Below are 26,433 nucleotides of genomic sequence, written 5' to 3' on the forward strand. Positions count from 1 at the left end.
ATAAAATCATAACAAACTTCTATTGAATCATCCTCAGTGTATAATAAAAGAAAAAAAATAAAAGATAATTTTATGATCGTAGATAACATCTTGAATAAAAATAATATTTATTATTACTAACATTGTAATAGTAACAATGATGCATTGTAAAATAATTATGGTTAGAAACAACATTTTTATAATGCTCCTAACCATAATTATTTCACAATGCAACTATAGTCACAAACATCAAATTTCCTCTCAACAGAGACTTAATTATTCTCAACAGAGAATTAATTATTCTAGCTCTTTTGCGTGCTAAATTACAGAGTCGCTGCGTACATCACTTAACGCTGACAGGGTATCCATATGCGCAATTGTTTCCGCAAATAATAACGTCATGACGTATCAAGAACGAAATTCTGGAAGACAGACTGCAGATGCGCCCGTGAAAGAGAAATTCGACGCGACAGGTGGTAGGTAGCTGCGACGTGCAGGCATGCATATTTAAAAATGCATTTGATGGCGATATTAGTGGTAGTGTCGTGCCGCGACTCTAATAGACAACGTCTCTCGTAAATGAGCGAAATCGTATCGACCGTTATAAAGCCATAATCTATCACTCGTCGAGTTCTCATGTGTCGCGGCCGTAACAGCTTGCACGCGACACGACGTTTTGACGCTCATATAAGCGCAGCTCGTAACTCGAGCGATTATCATTTCTGAGTTCGACACTAGCGGAGGCTTCGATAACACGTCCGTAAACAGAATTTTGCCTCACGTACATACAGCTCAGTACATACAGCTTACGACGTGGACGAAAGCTCGAATACCCTCGTCAAGGCGAGTACCGAAATCACCTGCTTACGTTTTCGTCCCAGAGACCCTATTATAACAGAGTCTAACCACTAGTGTTCTGCTTAGATAACTTAAAATTATCTAAATAAAGATAAAATAAATTGACAAAATAAATACATATAAACGCAGAGATAAAATAAAAATGATTTTATATTAAATTTATCTAGATAAAAGATGAAATTATAATCATTTTATCTACAATAGGTAAATATAAGATAATATTTTTATATTCATATTTTTATTTAAAATATAAATCTATATTTTTCAAAAATAAGAGTTATTCAAATGTTCTATTTGACAAACGATTTCTGCGTTTGTATGTACATACATACTATATATCTGTTGTCCAAGTCACTGGCGTCGATGATAGCAAGATATATTATACTTGAGAAAAATCTATTTGATGTATAGATAAAAAGTAAAAGTATAATTCTTTAGATTTAAATTCTAAACATAAAAGTACTTTAATGTTGTACTTCCTTCTTTTAATGTAAATATTAAAAAAAAAGTAACAGAAGAAGGTAATAAAAATAAGCTTCAGCTCTTATGTATTATCTCTACCTTTATCTTAGATAAGATAGATACTATCTCTTTTAAATTAATGTCTCAAGTTTAATATACTGGCTTAAAATTTAAAAACATCTGATACACATCAATTCAATGTTCAGAATTACAAATCCTGAACAATACTGATCCAACAACATTAAGCATAAAAATCCGGTTTATAAAAATAAATATTTTAAAATCCTACGCCGCGTCAGCATACTAAACTTGCTGCACATTAAGATAATTTAAAAAAGATTTATTCATAAAGAAACACTTATGTCATCAATAATAAAGATGGATCTATGATAAATTAAAGTAAGATAGTAGGAATACAGCAAAAAAGTATACATATAGGTACACACCTTTCTCTTTCATAGGATTTTAACAAAAGCTCGTGGCTAGACTTTGTTATAAGGTCTTTAATCCATTCTACATCGGAATGCATCTACAGGATGCACGACGGTTTCGCTCGAATGTCAAAGTCTCCAATGAAAGTCTCTCCCGAGTGTATTTTGCAGAGGTAATTAACGTAAAGTAAACTTAACGGCGCGAGTAAATGGGATACGCGCTCACAGAGGATACAAGGAGGAAATAATCGAAATGAAACAAATTGATCTATTTTATCGCAAGTACTAACTTTACGGCTACGTCTCTTCGAGGGATAGATCTAATTGCATTATCGAAGTTTCGGCGAAGCCACGGTTTTCCACCTACGATCTTTCACTTTTATTGTTCCACTTTCATGATATATCTATTCTTTTTTCTTTTCTCCTATTTAAGACATATTCTTCCATGCTCGCAAACTAATGCCGATAAGAAATATGAAGCAAATAGTCAGGTCGCCGTATAAATGGAAACTTTCCGAAATGCAACGCAGTTTCTGAATTCATTCACTTCGACTAATTCCGTGAAAAAACTTTGTAGATCGACGAAGCGGCCGGCCGCATCTTACTCTTTAAAGCTAGTCTTCTTTTTTCTTTTTCTTTCGCCATTTGAGTCGACTTTCCTTTGGAATTCTGTCCGAAGAAGTTTAGAGGAGGAGAGTATATCCGACGCGGCGTTTCTCGCCGGTCAATGTTACTTGGTGTTCCCAAGTAACATTGATAATATCCCTTGAAACGCCAAGGCGAATAACTGACAAAATGCAGAAGTTTTAAATACAGTCTACGTAAAATACAAAAAACGATTTCATAACGTTCTGAGAAGTTTTTTCTGTCTAAATTCTGTACCGTGAACATTTTATGTGTTTATGTTAAAATCGAGTTTTGTTAAAATTTTTCTATTGAACTTTTAATATATCCGAGTGTTAATTTAACATAATGTAATGTATTTTATATATTCTCAATGTTAAAATAATATAATTATGAGTAAATGTACAAATAATATAAAAACAATGTAATTTTGAAATGTAAATTGTAAAATAAATGAATAAAATATACATGTCAATATAATATACTTATTTAATTAAATGTTATTTTTAGTAAAGAAATATGCTTTTACAATTTGCTTTCAAATTATATCAATTTGTTATATTTTTTAATTAATTTTTTAAATATTTCTATCTAATATCTTGTGTTAAATTAATATAAAAATTTGGATGTACGTTTGAGATATATAAAATATGTTTTTAATACAAATTTTCCAACGGTAACATAATAAATTTTTAAAAAATTTGACTCTACATAGTTAGGAAATTTTTGTTAAATTAAATAAATTTCACGTGTCTCAAGCGGCCTATCCAAATTTTTGTATTAATTTATCACAAAATGAATATATTAAAATGTAATATAAACGTTACGTAAAACAATTAATACAAAAAATGTAACACTTTGACACAATTTGGAAACAAATTGTGAAAACATATTTCCCTGGTAAAATTAATATTTATAATAAATTAAATTAATATAATATAAATGTCTATTTTTATGTATCCTTTATTCATTTATTTTAGAATTTACAAATAAAAATTATACTTTTTCTGTTTTTGTTTTTTTATTTACTCAAGTTGTGTTTTAATATTATAAAAAGATGTTAAATATCAATTCAACACAACACTATTCAAATAGCATAATGACATTATGTTAAATTAATACTTATGTTAAATTTCAACACAAAAATTTTAATAAGGATTGTGAGTTAACATAAAATGTTTTTTTATTCTAAATATAATATTATGATGCAATTAAAGATTTGTTCATTATTTCAGCGAGAAGGCTCGTGAATGTGATATCAAAGCTTCCAAATGCATTTGAAACTATCGAAAACTATCGGAACGGTTAGAAATTTTCAACGAGAACTCATGGAGACCGACCTGTGCGTACCGATAGAATTTTTTTCTGAAATATTCCGATGGATCCCGTTGAAAAATGGAGAAAAGAGAACAGTGGGTAACGTGGAAATACGTATTTCTTGTATTCCCGAGCGAGTCCGTCGCGTATATATACGCGACTACGCGACGAGAAGCTTAAAATAATCCACGCTTCGGGAACAAGTAGATTTTTCACACTGCGAAGCCGAAGCGATCTCCCTCGAAATATCCGATACGTTGAATTGTGCACCATTGATCGCGATTATTCCCGTTGCATCAGTCCTCGATAATACCTACAAAGCGAAAGAAACGTTCTCCGGAAACATAATTCGTCAGTTAAAACAATGATTTTTTTCGTATGCGAGCAAAAATCGGTGACAGATTACTAAAAGAGTCTCTTTAATTCTGAATTAGAAAAAAATTAAGATTAGAAAGGAATTCTCAAATGCGTCGATTTAATTAGTTTTTAAAGAAGTTATTTTCTAGTTATAAAAATACAATCCTATCTAAGTTCTTTTTGAATTTGACAGTTTTAGCTCGCTGTTATTGCGAAACGTAAACGGACGGGGTTAAAATAAAATATTATGCCGCGTAAAGTTTTCAGCAGAGCTCGAGGAAACTTCTGTGACGAGAGCGGGAGTCGGTTTACTCTAGACCTTATATTCGTCGAGAAAATGTAGCTGACGAGCGCCGCGAATCACGGATGTGTCAAGATGCATCCGCGTGAAAATCAACCTTAAACATTTTGGCGTTAAGTCGGCAGCGCATTTTCTCGCTTACTTAAGCTGCTTCTGTTTTCAAGTTTGCGAAGTAGTCGGAGAAGGCTGGACAGGCAAACAGAGGACGTTTTCTGCAAGTAATTCTTAACTCGTCCGACTCGCATTTAGCGAGCATATCCCGCTTAAATGAATAAAGAATCAAACGTTTAAATTTTCTCAAACAGATAATACATGTCCCGTTTGAAATAAAAATCGAACCATATAACATAACAACGATAATCGTTCAGAAATTTATATGTCCATTCGTTATTTCCGTGCGATATAAATCCTAGGGAAAATCCAGCTTATATCAAAGACCCCTAAATCAAAAGCTAACTACACAGGGTGCACAAAAGACAAGCGCATAACGATCCATGCCGGAAGAGCGTATCTCTTTCCAGTCGAGATTTATCGATCGACCAGGCCGGGTTCAAGCAAACCGTGAACGCCGCGCCGCTTCCGCGCCTTCGATTCAATTTCCCGCGAGCGAAGGTGGTTTATGATTTGTGGCACATATTTCCGAGGCATCGTGTGCACCCTCCACGGCACGGCGCCTCGCGACGCAGTATCATCGCGACGATGGAATTAACAGAGCAGCGCAACCTGCGCCATGAATATGAAACAGCTTCGCGGGGTGCAGGAATAGGAAGCGCCTACCCCTGTATAGCGGAATTAAAATCTTCCTCATAGAGACCCGGTTGCTGCGCCCCGGCGATTATTTCGCGGCTGCCGGGAACAGCATGTCTTGGATTGATCTTTCAATTATCGAATCAAGACATTCGAACTGCATTCTCTCTCGCGTTGCCTTCTCTTGTTCTCGTTCTTCTTCGCGCCCGACCGCGTCTTAAATCATGAGCGTAATAACCGCGCACGCGATAACGCGGGGGCTCCTAATAACAGTGGCAGGCCTCGTGATAAAAATGAGGATCACGTTGGTCGGGTTAAAGTTCTATAGTCGCCGCGCGGCGCCTCTGTAATTTATCAGACGGAAAATATGCTTCGCCGCAAGCCGACGTCCTTTATTTCCCGGAGATAATTTGTATCTGTTACACGCGCTTTATCGAGGCGACTCAACTTATCGTTATCTCTTATACTCGACTTATTTTCTTCTAAAGATTTCATTTATTTAATAAGGTGTAAAAATAATTCTAAAAAGCACTTATATTTTCAAAAGTGATATCGATAACCTTTGCAAAGGTGTATCCCGCAAGAATTGTATACAACAATATCTTAACAATATATTTTGAAGATTAATTGTAATTAAAAATCGCAGAAAATTAGAAGTCGCAGTTTTGCCGATATATTATAGATGGACTAGCAAAGCATAATAACCACATTTTCGCGATTGTTAACTAAAAATAAATCTTTTAATTTCATTTTGACAATAATTGTCACGAAAAAATATATAAACAATTTTTAAGACAGTTCACCTTTTACCAAAAATTGGTGATGTCAGATGTTGGTTAAATTTGAGATCTTGAATTTTATTAATTAAATCAAGCTATAATTTTTAAATTTGGAATAAAATTTTATCCGATAACTAATGAACCAACCTCCCTCGCCACCAGATTTTAATATCAATTCTTTTTTCTCTTTACTGTTAATTCGTTTATATATAAGCCGACAAGCATGAAATATAAATAGAAATATTTTCTTATTAGATCAATTTACCATATCAAATTTATTTCTAATTTAATACAGTAGAAAATATAGATTTTAATATTTTAATTAATTCGTGACTCACCGATATGACAGCAGCGGAGTTTTAAACTACATTACAAACTACTGACCTGTAAAATTATAAAATTGAAATGTATTCAAGTTACAATAGACTTAATAATTACTATATTTTTTAATTAATATCATACGTAATATTTAATTTTTTACTTGCCCCTACTCTTTAAAAAGATATAATTAATTGTAATATTATTAATAATTTTTAAAAATTTTTCCTTTTTTAAAATATCTTATATAAAATTCTAAAATATAAATAAAACTCTTCTCTTTTTAATTAGATCAAATAAACTCGTAAAAATAAAATAAGTACAATATCGCAAGTAACAATGTTTAATTAATACATTAATTACCTCATGTTGCTGTGTAGACGCCCGATGCCTCCTAGGCCTGCTCCTCTCAGGTTTCTTCGTTGCACTCAACACTTGCGAAAACCCAATTGATTATAACGTGCTTGCACTAATTATCAAGTTACAACGATCACACAACACTTTGCAAACAGTTGGGACGTTAATATACGCAATGTAGAATCCTGCAAAATACATTATTATAAAATTTATTAGCAAATGGATAATATATAATATTACAGATAATATATCAATCGAATTATTCAATTCGATGATCATTATCTTAATCTTAATCTCACAAGAGCGATAAATTGCATTTCGATCCGCGAAGTTTTCAAAGTACTATACGAGAAATATATTCCAATGTAAGTGTCAGAAAAATAATTACTGTTCATTTGTTTCTTTTCAATATTTTTTTATCTCTTTTTCTTTTCTTTCTCTCACATTTTATACCTAAGACATTAACAGCAATCGTAACATCTCACCATTTGCATTTTCATTCACATTTTTATTTTCATATAATCTTTATGTAAAACTGTGTGTTCTCATACGCAATAAATTAAATTAAATTAAATTAAATTAAATTATCACATCGGAATAAAGATAATTTTCCATCCCTGTAATCCTTAAGTAAACATGCCATGTACTTACTCTCATAAATAGTCACTAATCGAAGAAGTTAATTAACCGTATAAGCTAATGTTTCCCATTCATTCGTAAGGAATAGTCTCGATTGCGTTTCGAAACATAAAACGGTGGTAGAACGAAGAGTATTTCGGGCAACTAACCAGCTCGTTCAACCGTTACTGTGCAAATGATAAGGCAGGAACGTTTCGTGAACGAAAAACAACGTGTTATACACAAGCACCAAATTGTTCACATCAACAGCTGTTAGGAAATGCTTGACACGCGTTATATTACGCAGAAAATATTTCGTTGACGTATTATGAATTTAAACAACGGACAGGCAGCAGCTATCCATTTACTTCAGTCTTTCAGCTTATATGACTCCTGTGCGCGTATCACAGTGAATGATAGTGTGACTTCAATCCAAACGGTAAGTAAGTTATTGTGAATTATTTACCTTCCAATCGAGAAAGTATTTATGTGAATTGATATTTATTATTATTATATTCATTATTATTATCTTTTGTCTAAATTTCTCGTATAAAGTGAGAATTGAAATCGTACAATTTCGATAAGCTAAAGCTGGGATTGATAAATCAAGAGATTGAATCATTGCAATAAACAACTTAATTTTATTTTCATTTCATTTTTACACAATCTTACATCTCTTAAAACATAAAATGTTGGGAAAAAATGATAATAATCAACTTTGTAATTATTCTTGCGATTTAAACAATAAATAATTTAGTGAGCTTTTTATTACATTGAAAAAGATTGAATTAATTTAATGAAAAAGATTACATTGAAAAAGATTGATTTAATTATTTTTTTTAAGTAAAGTATAATTAATCGACTATTTTTAAGTTTTTATTTTAAAAATAGTTTCTCGAAAGAGAACGATATTTACAGATACTATTGCCCAACTTCGATATTTTATATGCAACACTCTCTCTCCCTCCTTCTCTCCTCTCCCCCTCTCTTTCTCTCTTTCTCTCTCTATTGTATTCATCTATTGTTAATTATTATTAATAAATTTATTATTAATAAGTTTCTAATTAATGTTTATTTTTTACAAATAAGACTTTTTTATAAAAATCTTTCCTCTCTATGAACATTCTTCATACCCATTGTACTTATGTTAAGATTTTTTACTTTAAAGTTGAATATTATACAGAGTCAAAAATTAATTAAAAATAAATTAAAAATAATTACCTAAGATATTTTCATACTCGGCAAAAAAATGTTGAATTGTTGTAAAATAAATATTGATTTCTGTTTCTTATGAATATATTTTTCTTTTTTAATAACTATTCTTTACTATATTTTAATATGTAATTTTATCGAAACCTGCAATAAAAAAACTTTATTGTAAAATATAAAAATTAAAATTTGTATATTTTATAAATTTTGTCATAATCTCTACATTTTATGGAGATCTCATTCTAAGAGAGTAGTAAAATACAATCATTTTCACTCCAAAAATGGCTGTATTTTCGCTCTCTTGGAGTGAAATTTTACTTCAAGAAATTTAGAGCGTAACGTGCTTATTTTGTTTAGTATTTATTTAGTTCCTATTTCCCTTTTTAATTTTTAAATCTGTAATGTTTCTAATGTCAAAATAAATCAGAAAACAATTAATAATGTCCACTATGCTGTTAATAGTGATTTCAATTAGGTTATAAAACATCCCAAAAATCGTTTAGATAAAAAACTGGGATGACTCCCTTAAACTACTCATAATAAGATTCAAAGATCTTATATATGTGAACTGTATCTCTCATAAAACTACAAATAGAGAAACGTTTTCAAATAAACATTTTAAATTTCACGATATACACTATCGAAAATTGCAAAAGGACGTTTCGAATTTTTATTTGTATCTTCCAATTGCGTCCCATTCCGTTTGATCCTATTCCATTTTATATCGACAAAATGCTTAAACATTGTCTTCTGCACAGATAGATGAAATCGCGAGGGAAACTTGTTGAGAACGACGTAGAATATCAAGTTTGCGAAAAGATAAAAAGGCAGAATGCGATATGCTTCCTCGTTGGAAGGATACTTGCTTTCGCACGCTTACGGTTTGCCGCCGTGTCGAATATATTTGACTGGAGATTCGAGAATGGAGATATAGTTAAAAGCTTTCATGTGTTAGAAATGCTGGACATGCGATATTTCCGCGATGCTTCGTCATATTTTTTACTCTTTTTTTATATTTTTTACGCCATTTCTCCCGCAATGCGCAATCCGTTCGCGATTAATCGCGATATCATTTCTCTATTACATATGTTCCTATATCGGGTAACACCGATGAAACCAAATATTTGCGCGTATCGTTGAATAATATAAAATAAAATATCCATATCAAATATAAATAAATCTAGAGACAAATTGAACTTTATAACCACTGAGCTTCGCAAAAAATTGCCATTTAAAAAGTTGCATATTTTGCATTAAATAAAAAGTGCATCGGGCGTTACTCATTATATCTCAACGATCCACTCGCGTTTTATGTGAATTCGAGAGCGTAAAAAAATAGCAATACTGTATCACTTCGTGGAAAAAAATTTATAATAATGTGGAAGAGAGAAACAAAACAAAAAATAATGTTTGAGTTACACGAGATCATTCATGACACATATGTATCGTTATAAAATTGCTATAAAATGCGACAGCAGGTTGAATTATAAATAAATAGCTAAGAGAAAGAGCACTTTATAATCCACAGACATTATTTTTATCCGTCGGATTCTAAATAAAGAAAAATTTTTTTTAGACGTTAGACGTTTGTTTTTTTTCTCCAGCAGATTTATATATTGATCATAATTTATCATGAATCTTGTCTAGTATATATACCACCAGTACATATATCCACCCCCATTTTTTATGCCCTTTAACACATAGCCCTCCATCTGGACGAAGTTTACGGCCTTGAACCTCTATTGTTCATAAGTTTTCCACCCATCGATCATCCGTCCGAGCGCGGCACTTCTCTTGAATCTATTACTATCCGAGATGCAGGTACGTATAGTTAGTACGCAAAGATGGATTAGACAAATTAATAGTCATCTTCTCGCGGCGCTCCGCGGGCCTTCAAAATACATCATTTTCCCCGCGGTGCATTTTCTCAAACACGGATGATGCGCGCGAGGTAACTCTTCCCTTTCCTAAGAGAAAAAGAAAGGAAAGAAAGAGAGGAAGCAGATATCGCGGAGCCGGTATTATCCCGCGACCGTTACCGCGGACAGATTTACGGCACTGAAAGATCTCAAGTCTCAATGGTATCTACCAACTCATATATTCTGCATACATTCTGAATTCAAAACATGCACTTCGAGACGCTCTTAACTTGCGAATGTAATATCTGAATTTACGGCATTCTCTATAGATGGCTGAAAGGTGGCAGCGAAAAAAGAAATGCATTATCAACGTGATCATTTGAAAGTGTTCTCTTTTACGGCAGAAATTTTATAATTTTTCGTCACTTGGATAATTCGTTCTCTCAAAATGAAATTTTCATCTCTCGAATTTTTAACGACCGCAAACATCATTTTATGTTGCGTCCACTTTCTCGCGCGCGCGCGCGCGACTCATCCTTCCTGGCTGATGTCGCACAAATTTAAAAGGTCCGACAAGGAGAAGCCAACCCCCGTTGATATACAGGGAACGACAAAGCTTTCCGTTGCCCGTACTGCCCTACAGGGAAATCAAGGCGGACCACGACTTATCCTTCTTCCCCTAGAGCTACGCACCGACGTAACACACTACTTGATGTTTCACTCTAGCTTTATATTGCGAGACGTAGCCACATTCGGAATACGAGTAAGGCAGTAAACGTTATCTGTATTTCTACAGAAGGCACATCATTATGTGCACTCCTAATTCCGGTTTTATAAGTTCTTATAAAAAAAAATACATAGATTAAGAAATAAGACCAAAAAATATTTATCGGATTTAATTAAAAAAATAATATGATTAAAAGATATTAGAGAGAGAGAGAGAGAGAGAGAGGTCAAAGAAAGGGATTAAAGAAAGGGATAGGTATTTGTTTTTTAAAATAATTCTAATTATACTTGTTAATTATAATATGATATAATCAGACAAATATAATTAGAATTGTTTAAACAAACTAATATTCATTTTGACCTAATAATAACTGGCTTTGTTACATTATTATTGATATGAGCTAAATAAATTTAACTCAATTGAAAAAATAATAACGTTAATGACAATACAAATTAGATAATAAAATTGTTAATTAAATAGCTGAGTTAAAAAATTTATTAGTTAAGAAAGCTCTTGTTTATTCAAATTTTGTATGTTTAGAGATATCGATGTGTGATCCATCAGAGAATATTAAGTCACTTATAAACAACAAGTCCATTTTTATAAATAGTTTAAAAAAAGAGCGATATCGTAAAACTGATCGATTCTCGTCGTTGACACTTCGGTTGACTTTGTAACAAAATTGATTCGTTGCAAGCAAGTTGCAGAGTTCTCCGACTCTGACATCCTAATTAAGTTTTCATCCTAATGAAAGTGTTTCGCCGCAAAGTCTACCGACGAGACGTCGCTCAACCGCACTCAACCTCCCGGACAGTGCAAATCTTTTCTTAGGACTTCTTGGAACTTGAAAGAGATGTCTATACGAAAACGATTAAGTCCAGCCACGCTCACTCAGGCAAAACATCAAAGCCGACCGATCTCAATTTCGTCCTATATCAATTGCTTTTTATTTAAATTAAATCGAGTAAATTTTATTCGAGTCGTCTACTTAAATATTTAGAGTCCGACCGAAACTGAATCGAAACATTAGGCTACATGTCAATTTCGACTAAAATCGAAACCAAAATTAAAAAATAGAAATCCTATAAAAGTCACTTCTATAGATACATGCTCATATATTACATACTTTTTCTTCATAAATATCATAATTTATTGAAAAAATTAAATTTCAGCCGAAATCGAAAACCAAAATTTCAGTTATATCAATTTTGGCTAAAGAATATAAGAGTACTTCTTCTTCATAAACATCATAATTTAATTGAAACAATAATTACATATATTAAAAATTAATATTTATGAAAAAAAGCTATATTTCAGTCAAAACTGATGCATAATGAATGTTCGTTTTCAGTTTCAGTAAAAGTTTCGGTCAAACTCTATAAATATTTATAACTAGAAATTATTAATTAAGTTAACATATCGATAACCTTTTCATCAAAAATGGCAACAAATCAAAAACATGATTTTTTAGTTACTACTCCATGAATTAATTAAATAAACATTACCCTATCACAATTATCAAAAACGAACGTCTGCCTAGCTGTCTAGCCCCCCACTTAACCAAATCTTAATGAATAAATTATATAATAATTATATAAAAATTTTTTTTGCAGATTCTAAGAGCGCATAAATAGCGCATTATTATATAATTTATTCGCAAAAAAAATTTTTGCGTTCATTTTGTTTAGCTAAAAAAAAATTTTTTGTAGAGGGCTGAGTAGGATGTCAGTCAGCCCCTCAGCGTATTAATAACAATCGATTTAGGAAATCAAATACCCAGAATTTATGCGCTATTTACACATGCATTTTCACATAGTCTTAATTTTTGCGATGCAACCCTTAAGGCACTTCCTTCTTGGAACAGTCATATTCATCCCTTAGTCGATTAAAATTGCAAAATTACGCTATCTAACTTACGCTATCTTACGCTATCTTACGCTATGCCAAAAGTATCTTCGATTTATGCGCTATTATTTCCAAGCAATTTCGATTTTTGCGCTGCAAACCTTAAGGGATTTTCCTCTTAGAGCAAACAGTAATATTCATATCTAATCATTAAGAATTGTAAAAATACAGACTTTAACTGCACCCAGAGAAAGGTTTCTTCGATTTAAAAAAATGTTTCTTTGCTATAAAAATTTTATTTGATTTAAAAAATGTTTAATTAATGTTTAAATCAAAGAAATGACGTTCACAAATCAAGAAATTTTTTCTTTAACCGTATAGCGAAAAAACATTTCTTTAAATGGAAGAGACCTTTCTCTGGGTGTATGCAAAATATTAGGTGTTGGAATTAATTCGTAGCGTTTTTAATGAAAGAATGTTATTTATTTCACATGAGCATTAAAAAATACATTAATGAAAGTACTTCCCATCACTTGTAAAACGCTACGAATTAATTCCAACACCTAATATATTTTTGATTTATGTGCTATGAATTCCAAGCAATTGCGTTTCTATTAAAAAATCACAGAGATGATAAAGTAAAAGGGTTTTAAAGAAGGTAGAAATGATGATGCATAACATAAAATGGTTCAAAGTGTTCAATGAATACAAGTAATATTCGAAAAAATGAATGAAAATATCCATTCAAATATATTTCATTTCTATGCATCAAAAAATGAATAAATACTTTTAATAACGTAATTGCTTGGAGTACATATTGCATAAATAAAAAATATACTTTGCACAGTTGAAGCATGCATTTTCACAATTTTTAATGACTTAAATACAAATATTACAGTTCGCTCCAAGAGGGAAGTCCCTTGAGGTTTGCAGCACAAAAATCGAAATTGCTTGGAAATAGTATAGCGCATAAATCGAAGATACTTTTTGCATAGTTAAATAGCAGTAATTTTGCAATTTTAACCGACTAAAGGATGGATATGACTGTTTGCTCCAAGAGGGAAGTCCCTTAAGGGATGCAGCGCAAAAATTGAAACAATGTAAATATGAAAGCGCATAAATAGCACATAAATCCTGTGTATTTGATTTTCCAAATCAGTTGTTATTAACAATTGGAGAGTCTGACTGACAGCCTACTCAGTCCTCTCCCCCCACAACAATTTTTTTTTTAGTTAAACGAAATGATTGAAAAAATTTTTTTTGCGGATTTTAAGAGCGCATAAAGAACACATTATTATATAATTTATTCATTAAGATTTAATTAAGTGAGAGGGCCAGCTAGGCATAAAAAATGAGTTAATCCATCACAACTCAAAAAGGGTTTTAAAAAGAATGTTCATTACAATTGAGAAAATGCTTTTTTATATGTTGTGAAACAAAAATTACAAAACTAATATTTAATCCTGTTAAGCTAATATATTCTTTTTGCTAATATTGTTTGATTAATCAATAATTTTTTATCAAATTGAAAAACAGTCTTTTTCCTTCTCTGGAAAATTTAATTTTTAAGTTGTATTATTTTTGAAATAAAAGAGCGATATATATGTTTATTATTCGTTTAATTTTTTTTTTCTCTAGGATTGTATAATACAATTGTCACATTCCACAAATTATATCTTTAGACGATGTAATTTCAATTTCATCCCACACTTTCATTTTAAAATTCAGTTCTGAAATTTATAGCGCATAGAAAACGCTCTACAAAATGGAAAACGAAAAAACACGAGGCAGAAAACCTTCTGGATTAAGACATTCGACGACCGGCAGAAACCGATAACCTTTTCCAGCGGACCCAGTTCCATGTGTCTACGTGTTCCTTACAGGGAATGGGCTGGAGAGGAACAAAGAAAGGAGAATACGATAAGGTAGCAGACGCCCGAGAGTCTAAGCCGGAAGGATCAAGGGCGAAGGTGCAAAGACGGAAACCTCCGTCGACCAAAGCTCCCAAATCTGAGAGTTGCTGATCCTCGAGCAAACTGGATTGCTATTTACATAGAATACGCGCGTGCATCTCGGAAACGTCAGCGTTGACTTTCCTGGGGATTCTCGCCTTGATCTTCCTCTGGCACTCAAATCAAAGGTCCGGGATACATTATGCCGCACGACCCTTCAAGCGCGCACATTGTCCCTGAGAATTCCGTGTGCACCGTTAATTATGGATTGGCTTGACGAATTCCGTCGTACTCGCGTCTACGATTTCCCTGAGCGCACTGAGATGCGTCTTGTACATCGATGAGAGATTGAATATAATGCCGAGAAATTGAATCGTAACTTCGAACTGATGCCACGAGCATCCGATAGTCGCAACTTCGTCCGCCGTTACAACGTCACTTTCAATTATTAATTTTAATGCGTGAAAGGCGAAAGTACATTTAAAAGGCAAAAATTATGAAAATGGAAACATTACGACGAAAAATGTAGCACGAATACTAAGAATTGAATTAGTGTGAACTTCCTTTGCTAAATATTAAAAGATCGAACCTTTAAACTTAAAAATAACATTTTGTTGATTTTAACTTCCAAATTCATTAAAATCTATTGTTTTTATATAAAACATGTTATGAAAAGAAAAAACAATCGCAAATCAATCCATTCCCGTGATTGAATTATTCAATTTCAAAATAAACAATAACATATTCATAGTAACGTATGTATTTAGTAAATAATAAACTAAATTGGAATCAAATTAATATGTTACTTGAATTAAATTATTTAACTCTAGTATTTTATTGAATTAACGGAATATTGAATAGGAACGGTAGCGACCTATATACAGGAATAATTAAAAATAATATACATATTTCTTTAACTAAATTATTTAAATTTCCCTTGTTTTATTGAACAATCAATATATTGATTAGACGCAGTAACGACCTATAAAAATGATTAAAAATAATTAAAATCGAGTATAATTTGACATAAATTTAACAACGTGAAAACGTATGTCATTTTGTCGCTACATCCCGCCTCACCGAGAGAGAGAGAGAGAGAGAGAGAGAGAGAGAGAGAGACAGATGCACTATAATTTTTTAAAACAGAAAATTGCGTCGTTAATATGTTATCGAAATATTGCCGTCGTTTCCCATACAGATGCGTAATAGATGAAACAATAATAAATAACGCACCGAACCTACCAATAAATTACCATAAATCCCACAACAGAATAAATTGTAAAATACGTTCGCCATTATTATACGCACACGCGGACGCGCGCAGTCCGCACCAATAACTGCTATGTGCGCTGCTCTCCTTTCGCGCGCGCAATAAATCTGTCACGTGCGTCACTACCGTGCGTTTCATCGCCGGCAACAACAACGGAAAAAAAATGATTACTGCGAGCGAAGCGTTTTCGTGATAAATCCATCCCCCGAGCCTTCGCACGAGTGACTCGATAGCCGAAGCTGCCTACTTTCTGCGATACTTGGAACGAACGGTCGGTACTATGATCACTGTGCGCCAATACAATCCGGATCGACGTCGTTCGAGTATCTAATACATCGCCACGTAAATCCATGGATGCGATCCAATGTAAGCTTATAACATGTAATAGACTGTGCGCTTCCATTAGAGACATGAGGACAACGTAATAGGCAATAGTTGGTCAGATGCTTTTTTTGTTCATTTATACCATGTGTAACGGAGAGAGTAACAGACCATACATATATCTATATCCTTTATGGATTGTCTTTACTCATACAGTACACTTTATCCAAGAGATATCCTGGAAACATCCTTAAGACATTCAGAGGGGATGTCCTCTAGATATTATCTTGCTCGCATTTGAAGTAAAAACGCGTGATTTCCTATATACTACAAAAACTTACAGCAACATTGCTATAAAGTTTATAATGTTACTACAATATTGCAGGTATATTACAATGTTGCTAAAATGATCTGAGCTATTATTGATGATTTCCAACAAGAGACACAGTGTAACACAGCAATCATTTCATCCTGGCAAGTAATAAGGATATAATGATTCATTATGTTACATTGCATGTTACATTGTGTCATCTGTATCTCTTGTTGGAAAGTATTCTACATAAATTTTTAGCGTTTTTTAACCTTTTTATCAAATTTTTCGATATATCATTAGGTGCACATACTTCAGCATTCAATCTATAAGATTTTTAGATCAGATACCGCTAACAGAAATAAAAAGTAAAGAATTCTGCAATTATCATTTTAAAAGTAATTTTATTGCATTGATGATGACGATGACATCGCTTTACTTAAAATAAAAGTAAAGATAATATAATTTAAATTCAATTTTTAAAACATTTTTTTACTTCGCGCCTTACTCACTTTTTTATTTATTTCTAAATTTATTTTGCTTTTTTTTACCATCTCTAAAATTTTCGTACATCAGTCTGCGGCACATCGGTTGAAAGACTCCGGTCTGCAGTAAGAGCTTTCAGCCAAGACCATCGACTCTTCCCGCCCGTTCACCACATCCGACGTGTCCTTCGCGGAATTGGCTCCCACAGCCGTTAGAGTCCATTTTCGTATGACTAACGTGTGGACACTTACTCTCTCGCAACAGCATGGCAACGTTATCGGTATGACTAAACGTTCCTCCTTGCTGTGTTATCAAAATGGGGCCGCACATTTACGGACGGAAAAATACCATTCTATTTTCGAGAGAATTATTACCAAAAACTCTGATGGCGGAGAAATTTCGGATACATCGCAGTTATTAGCCATATTCATAATTTAAATAAATAATCATCTCTTTAATCTAACAATATGATGATATATCCTTTGGTCATATTTATTCATAGATTGCAGAAAAAAATAAGCATTAATATGCTCAAAATTATCAGAACTTTCGAACACCCGCTTATTCGCCGAGCATTACTTACGCAAAGAATTGAATTACATTAATCATACTAATTTTATTATCCTCGCGCATATACATATATTATAATATTTAGTTAGAGCACCGAGAAGGAACGAAATATTACGGGAAATCAAAATTAGTTAACTCCTAAAGTATCACAGATAAGCGGAGACAGTCAATCAGAACTGTATTAGTGAAGCTTGATGGTAGCGTAAATCAAGCGCTACGGGTAATTCAAGCGCTACATAAATCAACCCCGATTCAATTGCACGACACACCAATGTCGGGGGGCGGCATCGTTCTCGCTATCGCGATGTCGTGGTGCGAAATTTTGTCGCGATTTGTCGACGGTAATTCATGGCAAATCTTGAACGTGACATGCGGATCCGAAAATAGTTCTTACGTTAATTCCGGCCGCGCCCGCTTTATTCATCGCCAAAGATGGACTGTAAGACACGCGCTTAATTAGCGCTTACATGGAGATCGAGGGAAGGGCGCGGAGAAGGAGAAGGAGCAATCGCGAGTATTTGCATATTGTCGGGAACGGTAGGCAATTACGGTAATCCCATCTCGGCAGGACCTTTAATTCTATGGACGATTAATTTTGTGGATCCGGTAATCCCGCGGTCTCGAGTGTTCGTCCTCGTATCTGTATCCTTCTTAACCCACCTTCTTCCTCATTCTCTTACGTTCCAGAAGGTCATCTCTTCCAGGCGGAGGAACGAGAACTTTAAGCACACGCAAAGTCGGTGTCGGAACCGGAAAAAGAAAACAGTACTTGAAATAGTATCCAATGGCATGGTACGCTCGCATATCTTCTGATAAATTTCCTCTACGATTTCGTCGTTAACTTCTGAAAGCTTCGATATATTTCATCATACTTCAATTGACTATATATATATTCAACGCGAAAATTACATTGCTACGAATTTATTCGTATGCACGCCATAAATCGTGCTTATTAATTAACTGCTCTACACGGAAAACAACACGTACACTCTATTTATAATTCATGTATTTACTTGCGGCACGTAATCACTCTCTTAAAATAATATTCGAATGCTGTCTCGTGAAGAGCATGTCAATATTTAGTGTTTACCGGCAAAAATTATCTCGACGTGATTAATCGTGGATTGTAAGGATGCATCAAGTGTATCAATATCTGCAAAAAAGTGACTTAAATTGGAAAGGAGAACATTAAAAAGAGATCAATTTCTTCCCAAAAAGGAAGTTTTTTTTTTTTAGATTTTGATCTCCTGAATATGATAAAGTTATTAAAAAGTTCGTGGTGTTTTGCGAATACCTCGAAAATTAAACAAGAACATTGAATATATCAATACGATAGAGAACGTCATTAGCGGTCAAAGTTAAATGTTTCGATAATAATACATTATATATTTAATAATATTATATATTCTTCATTAAATCAATTTATTTCAGATATGATTGCGCGCCGATAACTTTCGGACTTTCGACACAATTAGTCTGAAACGCTAATAATCCTCCCTAAATTAAATTAGAAAAACTGTAAAGAATTTATTGCGAAAAATATTACCTCAGTTAGAATTCAAATATGGAACGACTTTCTGGCGCGAGTCAAGAATTGAAATTTAAATAAATACACCATATTCATGATCAATTTTGTTTCCCAAACGCTACAAACCTTTTAATAATTTTATCGTAACCAGTCAAAATCAATATAAAACACTATCTTCTACTTATATTTTTTGGGCAAAAATCGACCTCTTTTTAACATTTTCCTTTATATATTTTCCGTATAGAGATAAATTTTATATACATGTAAAACAATTTACTAAAGTCAATATTTAATATTCAACAATATGATTTTATAGTTTAAATGGAAATTTTCTCATTTTATCTTAATTATTTTTTAACGATGTATTTATTTTTTGTTGAAATAATTTTTAATTAATTGAAACTTTTTATATTACTTTCAAATGCAATATACAATGAAACAAAAACTAAATCTTAATACATATTTCTTTAATAGTACTAAATATAATAATACTAAGTAAACATTTACTTACAATAAATAAATTTATTCAAAACAATGATAGTTTTAAATCAAATTAATGATTTTTTATCAAATAAATATATGCTTACACTTAGTAAATATTTACTTATTGTTGGAACTATTCGAACAAATATTTATTAAAATTTAATTTTTTCAATTTAGAAAAATCAATAATTTTTTCATTCTGTTAAAAGATATTGCACAACACAAAAGATATAACACATTCTTAACTAAAAATAAGTCGCAAAGTTCAGCGTAGCTTGTGTGTGATGAACAAAACGATTTTGTTTCGTTGCGCTTAATAAATGTCAGCATGAACAGAAGAAGGGCATGTATCGCTGCAGGTCGCCACGAGTTTGTGCGACATTTATTATGGCCCTTCTACTTAAAAGATATAAGTGGTTCTCCTTCGCGAACGCTGCTGACTAACGTTTTCCAACGCCGGGAAGAGCGTCACGATCAAAAGTTTATTTTTTTACAAGGCGGTGAATTTTATCTTTCTCTCTTCCTTTCTCTCCCTCTCTGTCTCACATAGTCGGCTTTCAAGATATACTTGAAGTAGCTACTACGTGACCTTTGAACCCTATACGAAGCAAAAGTTACAGGACACAGGGCGCGCGTGGACCAAGAGCCTGAAGGACCTTCCTCGTCGCTACATCAACCTCGATTACTCCTCCTTCCGTTCTTAACCTCCCGTTCTTCCACCTTCGGCGGCCACATCGCGGTCCTTCCGGAATTACGACCAGAGACCTTTATGTCTCGATCCTCGTGCTTCCGCGACAGAATAACAGATCGTACTTTTCCGGCCATACCGCGATGCTTCGCAATTTTCTGTCCGGGCTATCGGAGCGAGATCAATGTTTCAACTCATCCATTCTCTTCCCGTGGTGATTCTCAAAATACTAATACAGACTTTGGTGGAACATTTTATGTCCACCCTGCAATATCGTATAGAAATACGAAAGTTATTAGATTAAAGTAGAAGATTCCATGTTCTTTTTGGTTCTTTTTCTTTCCCGCTAGAAATTCTTGAAGAAAAGTTCCGATAGAGAGAAATGGCAACCTTTGATATTCATTTTAGAACATTGCACTAGAAAATTATTCGATCTATCGTAAATAAATCTTCAATAATCTTCTGGTCTATATAAATTCATAAAATTTTCTGATGAGTTGTTTTTTAGTGGAGCACAGCCTTTGAGAAAAAAAATCGAGGAATGCAAATGCGAAAGAAGAACGTTCTTTGTCGATATTCAGCCGATAATAACCGACTTTTTCGCGATTCAACATCGCTTCGAGTTATTCCGATCCATTAATAATAACGATAATTATTATGGCCGCGTTCGTCCTTTCGTAAAATGATCGATTATTCCCGTGACGTTAATTCCAGCTTTTTTCTTCCAGTCGTTTTTTTAATATCGATTATCGCCAACCGGCCAACTCGGTCGGGAGAAAGATAAAATTTTAAATGGCACTACTAACTGGATTACTCAGTATAATCGAATCGGTCCGCGAGCTTTGTCAATTTGGAATCTAACAACTTTAGCATACTCCGTGAAAAACGCGGTTAGTTCATACTCTAAGTTCGTTTCGCTACAAATTTTTTGACAGAATGGATAAAAATATCGGCGGAAAACGTGTATAAAGAGAGCGTTAACGTATGTAGATTATGTTAGATAATAGGAAAGATGGAAAGACAGAAAACTATAAAATATAAAATAAAAATTTAAAACCTCGATGTGTGTAATTCTCCATAAAAAAACATAAAAATTACAGATGTGTGATGTATTTAATGTATGCTATATTCGTTTTACATTACTTTATATTGTCCGACAGAATTAATTTCTAAAAGCTTTCACATACTAGAAATTAACTAATAATACTAACTAATAATAAAAAAGACATTAATTTTCCACTTTTACTTTCATTTTCATCCCTAACAAATCCCTAATTATTCTATATATTATTTTCTTTTCCTACCAGCAGCAACAAATTTCCGTAAAACACATCGCGAGTACCCAGATAGAAATTTCATGCATATTTTGAGCAGTTATTAGACAGTTACATTAACTCTACCTAATAACTGACAATGAAAAGTAAAACTATTAGGCTTCTAATCTAAATATAACATTTTATCTACATCGAAAGATTTTACTGCATACAAAAGATTGCATATAAAATCTGAATCTATTTGCTGAATAAAAACCGGACTAAATAAATAAAGTATAATATTTTACTAATAATATCTATTAAATATTAGACAATAGCTGGATAAGTGTTTAAATTGTACATATTTTTACCAAGAAAACTGCTTCAACTATTAAAATTCTATCAATTTTTTGTTTATTTCCTATATGCTATACGGTATTATCACAACTAATGAGAATACAGTAATATTAGATAGTAACTGAGTGTCTAAAAAAATTGCATATATTTCTACCAGAGTACATTAAGTGCTGTGTAAAAATCTCTCTTATGACTTGTATTGTGATCGGAGTTAGTTGTCGGCGCGTGAAGATGACATAATTAAGACGAGATATTCCAAGGAATAATTTAATAAGTTGCATGTTTATGTAGCAGCGGCATAGATCCAGTTCGAATGCGATGTTCGATTTTACGTCCAGATCGGATTTACGAATACGTACGAATCACCGAATAAAACGCAAGATTTCGCCATTGATAAGTCTGTTATACCTAGGTATAACAGACTTATTCGTCTGTTAGGTACTGAACGTTGCTCGTTTTTGCAATCGTTGTCAGCCACGCAAGATTGCGTGGCAGCAAAATATAAGTATCTCAACGAAAAAACGACGCCGTCATTATTCTATTTGGACAGAGTTGTCCAATAACACTAGTCGCGACAACGATCTTGTTAAATGAATAATTTTAGTTAATTCTTAAGTGTTTTTTATACTGATTCTGAAAAAGAATGTTAAAATTTATTCTGCTAGCTCCAAATTATTTGTAATCGAAATACTTCTTTTTAAAACTTATGTATTTATTTTCTAATAAGTTGTGTATAGGATCTTTTTCTTAATTAAAATGATTAATTTTTCTTTGAAACTGTCCATAACAAAAAAATAATATTAAATTCAGTAGCTATTTCCTATGCATTATTTATTTATGCCTAGGCAGAAAAAAGTAGAGAGAGACAGAAAGAGAAATTTTTTTAATGAAATGTACTAAAAAATTCTGCCCTTCTCATAAATTAGGCATAAACAGAGTGAAATCAGCACAAATAAATACTATACGAAACATCCTATCAAATTAACTTAAAATAAGAAAAGGAAATTTTGTCCAGTGTAATTTCTCTTTTTTTTAAGGTGTCACAGTTAATAACTAAACGTCACTAACAAATGTTTATTCATATTTATAATAAACATTTTGTAAAACATGATATTAATTTCAAAGAAAGATGCTAAGATTAGTTGAATTTTGGACATTTAGTGATTAAAATATGAAGAATATTTTAATGTAAAGAATATTTTAATGTAAGTATTTTCAGCACATTATGCTGCTTTATTTATTATTATTATTATTATTATTTCTTTTTTAATGCTGTTTTATATGCATGTGCAAGATTTTTCTTTGTATACAAAAAACAATGTGCCAAAAATATAATATACTTATTCTCGTTCTCTATATTCAAAATAATGCTAAATGCTCAAAACATAATCAATCTTAACAAATTTTTTAAAAACGTCATTGTCACAAAACGTTTATTATAAATATAAATAAATATTATTCGTAGAAATTCTATAATAAAAGTTTGACAAAAGCGGAAAATTAGCAAATAGATACTCTTTAAAAGTGAAAATCAATGTATTATTACTGACTTCAGTGCTACACTTATATAAGCGAATATTTACTGTTTCTCAGTAATAATACATTAACTTACTTTTAGAGAGTAGCTATCTATTTCTTTCTGCCTTTGTCCTCTCACATTCTCTAATTTTTCAAAAATATACGAATTATATATCATGAATAGTGACAACCAATCAAAAAATTAATCCACTTTGGCCAGACTTATTATTAGGTCTCTGCCTATTATTCGATATTAACAGCGCTACCTCTCAAAAATAGAGGGAAATATTGGCCATCCCAAAATATATACAAATAATAAATAATATCACGGAGAAGAAAAGCGAAGTACTGAATAAGCGGTGAGTACCGGATGCAAATTACGATTTATTCCTATAAGAGAGAGGAAAGTTCATTAACGCTGAGATTACGAGAAATGAAAGCAGACGAAAAGCGAATGCGAGAGAGATATTACGTTGATATATCAACAATTTAAAAAAATATTTATCTAAAAATGTCCATTTTTAATGCTTGTATCTTGTTTGCCTAAGCCAAGCATTGTGTTGGTTGTTGTTTGTCGTAACTAAATATTATACATCGCGCAAATATCATTGAAGGCAAGCTGTTCCGGAATCTCAAACTCACACAATGATAACGCGATATACCAAGTTAATTTCGCATTTTCGTGTCTATACGCCATACTCTGCCATACAGTAAATGAAAGATATTTCTCAAATTACAATTTTCCACAACCGCCAGTCGCGTTTCATCATCGTTACGGCACGCCCGGAATGATATGAAAGAAAAAGCTAACACGTCGTAACTTTTAATCGATATAGTCGCAATCTAATTCCGCAGAGACATATATATATGCAGCATTTGATGAGAAGGAACAACGCTAATCGCGAACGCCGCTTCCCACTATGCGTCATAATTCTTAATCACGATATCACGGCGACGACCCTAGTCTGCGGTTAATTAAAACAGCGAACGTCTCGGTTCTAGCTTTCCGAGCCCCGGCCTTGAAATTAACACGGCAGTTTACGGTCCGTGTTTACTTCGCGTCCCAAGTTTGCATATTCCCCATTACGTAGCCTGTGTACGTACGCCTGTAACTCACCCTCGCAATGTGTATGCGTGCACGTACTCGCGTGCGGTCGTTTCGCGTACCGGGAACCCGGAGGTCCCGCAAGACCCTGATATTAGTCCAGCTTAAGATATAACTGTGTGAAGCTGGATTTCCGTGAGAGAGAAAGAGAAAGGGGGGAGGGAGAATGAATTAATTACGAATAAGATGTCGGTAACATGAGACACATTATACTTTGCGCGGGAGCAGTAACTTCGTTCTACTTTCTAAGTAACAAAGCAGGGCCTTAGATTTGCACGTATGCTTCAGAGAAACTGTTTCAGAGCTATTAAAAAACAATAAGCTCTTACTTTGTAATTTACTTCAAACAAACTTCACTTGAACAAAATTTCACATATTAATCTTCAATATTTACACGAGAGAAAGAATAGTTTTGCTACAGTATCTAAAAATTTAGCTATATATAAATACAGATTTAAAAATAATTTTATTAGAATTTTATAATTTCATCAAAATATCTAATTATATATAGGAAACTCAAGCATGATAATATTGCAAAAAAATTGTTCTATGTTTATTCTAGAAATCAGCTTGAAATTCTACATAATTATTTTGATATTTAAACAAAATTATTTTCAGATCTGTATCTAGTTAAATTTTTAGATACTTCAGCAAAACCGTTCTTTTTGTGTGGAATACAATTTTCGGACAATTTTCAAGATTCTGTATCCTGAATCAGTCACGAGAAAAATTGTATGTTCTCCGACTATCTTAGATAGATCTTTATAATGTTCCACCTTCTTAAGCGATATTTTGAAAAGATATTAAACGAAGAATATTCAGATATAAGATTTGTGAATGCTAGCTCGCCAGAGGCTTGAACCGAGTTGTACTCTAATCTTTCGACGACTTTAGCGAGAGAAGTTCCAAAGTTTCTTATCAGCGTGAGCAAGATATATCCCTCGGTATCCGTCCATTGGACCCTTCCTTCGCGGATGAAACAATATTCCTTATCAAGGATTCGTAGTTGCTAGAAGTTCGCGAAAGAAAATCATCCATAGCTTTATCTTAATCATCTTAATCCTAGAATGCTATATAATAGAATCGTATATTTTACATTCAAATGAGTGAGATCATTGAGCACTAAACTATGACTTCAGTGATCATAAAAAAGGCCTAATCTATCATATTAAATGTTAAAACAAGTAGGAACAAGCTTTTAAAAATTTAGTGTATTATATATATATATATATGTGAGTTTGGACCTCCTGTCCCTGTATTCTGTAACTCGTTATGCAATCATAATGTGCTTATAACGACAGTTGCGCAAATATTTTATATAGTAAAAAAGCTGTATAATTGTCGTTACGAATGAATAATGATTGCATAACGAATTACAAAATACGGAAGTTAATCAATAATATAACAGACAGCGTGATAAGTGATTTCAATCTTTAAGCAGTTTTGTGTTACCATACAATATTTTAGTAATGTTATGACGACATTAATCTACATACTCTATATTATTTCAAGATTAAATTTGATAATGTTTAATTTGATAATTATTATTCTTTCTTTTCTTTTAAGTCAATATCTAACATAATTAAGTTATTTGTGTTATTTAGTATAAAGGTCTATAAATTATAGAGGAGACCAGGACTGGTTGTTGTACGGGGTTGATTGTCAAAATGCTTATAACTCAAACAGGACAAAAAAAATCTTTTTTTTTTACTGTAGATAGTTGAAATAATATTAATTTGTTGTGTAAAATGGTTTGCATCACAAACATTATATATATTATTTATAGCGATTTTTAAGAAAATAA

General features: G+C 32.6%; 1 long non-coding RNA gene across 4 annotated transcripts in view; it reads right to left on the reverse strand.

Moving 5' to 3' along the window:
* LOC147910986 (uncharacterized) overlaps positions 1–26,433 on the reverse strand; it is a 486,594-nt gene that overhangs the window by 420,924 nt on the left and 39,237 nt on the right. For all 4 annotated transcript variants that reach the window (XR_015544271.1, XR_015544267.1, XR_015544270.1 and 1 more), the window contains exon 2: positions 6,537–6,715. This is a non-coding gene — a long non-coding RNA (uncharacterized LOC147910986). The remainder of the gene's footprint in view (positions 1–6,536; positions 6,716–26,433) is intronic.

The sequence above is a fragment of the Acromyrmex echinatior genome, chromosome 1 (assembly GCF_024713525.1).
Source record: "Acromyrmex echinatior isolate Ae372 chromosome 1, ASM2471352v2, whole genome shotgun sequence".
NCBI classification, from domain to species: Eukaryota; Metazoa; Arthropoda; class Insecta; order Hymenoptera; family Formicidae; genus Acromyrmex; species Acromyrmex echinatior.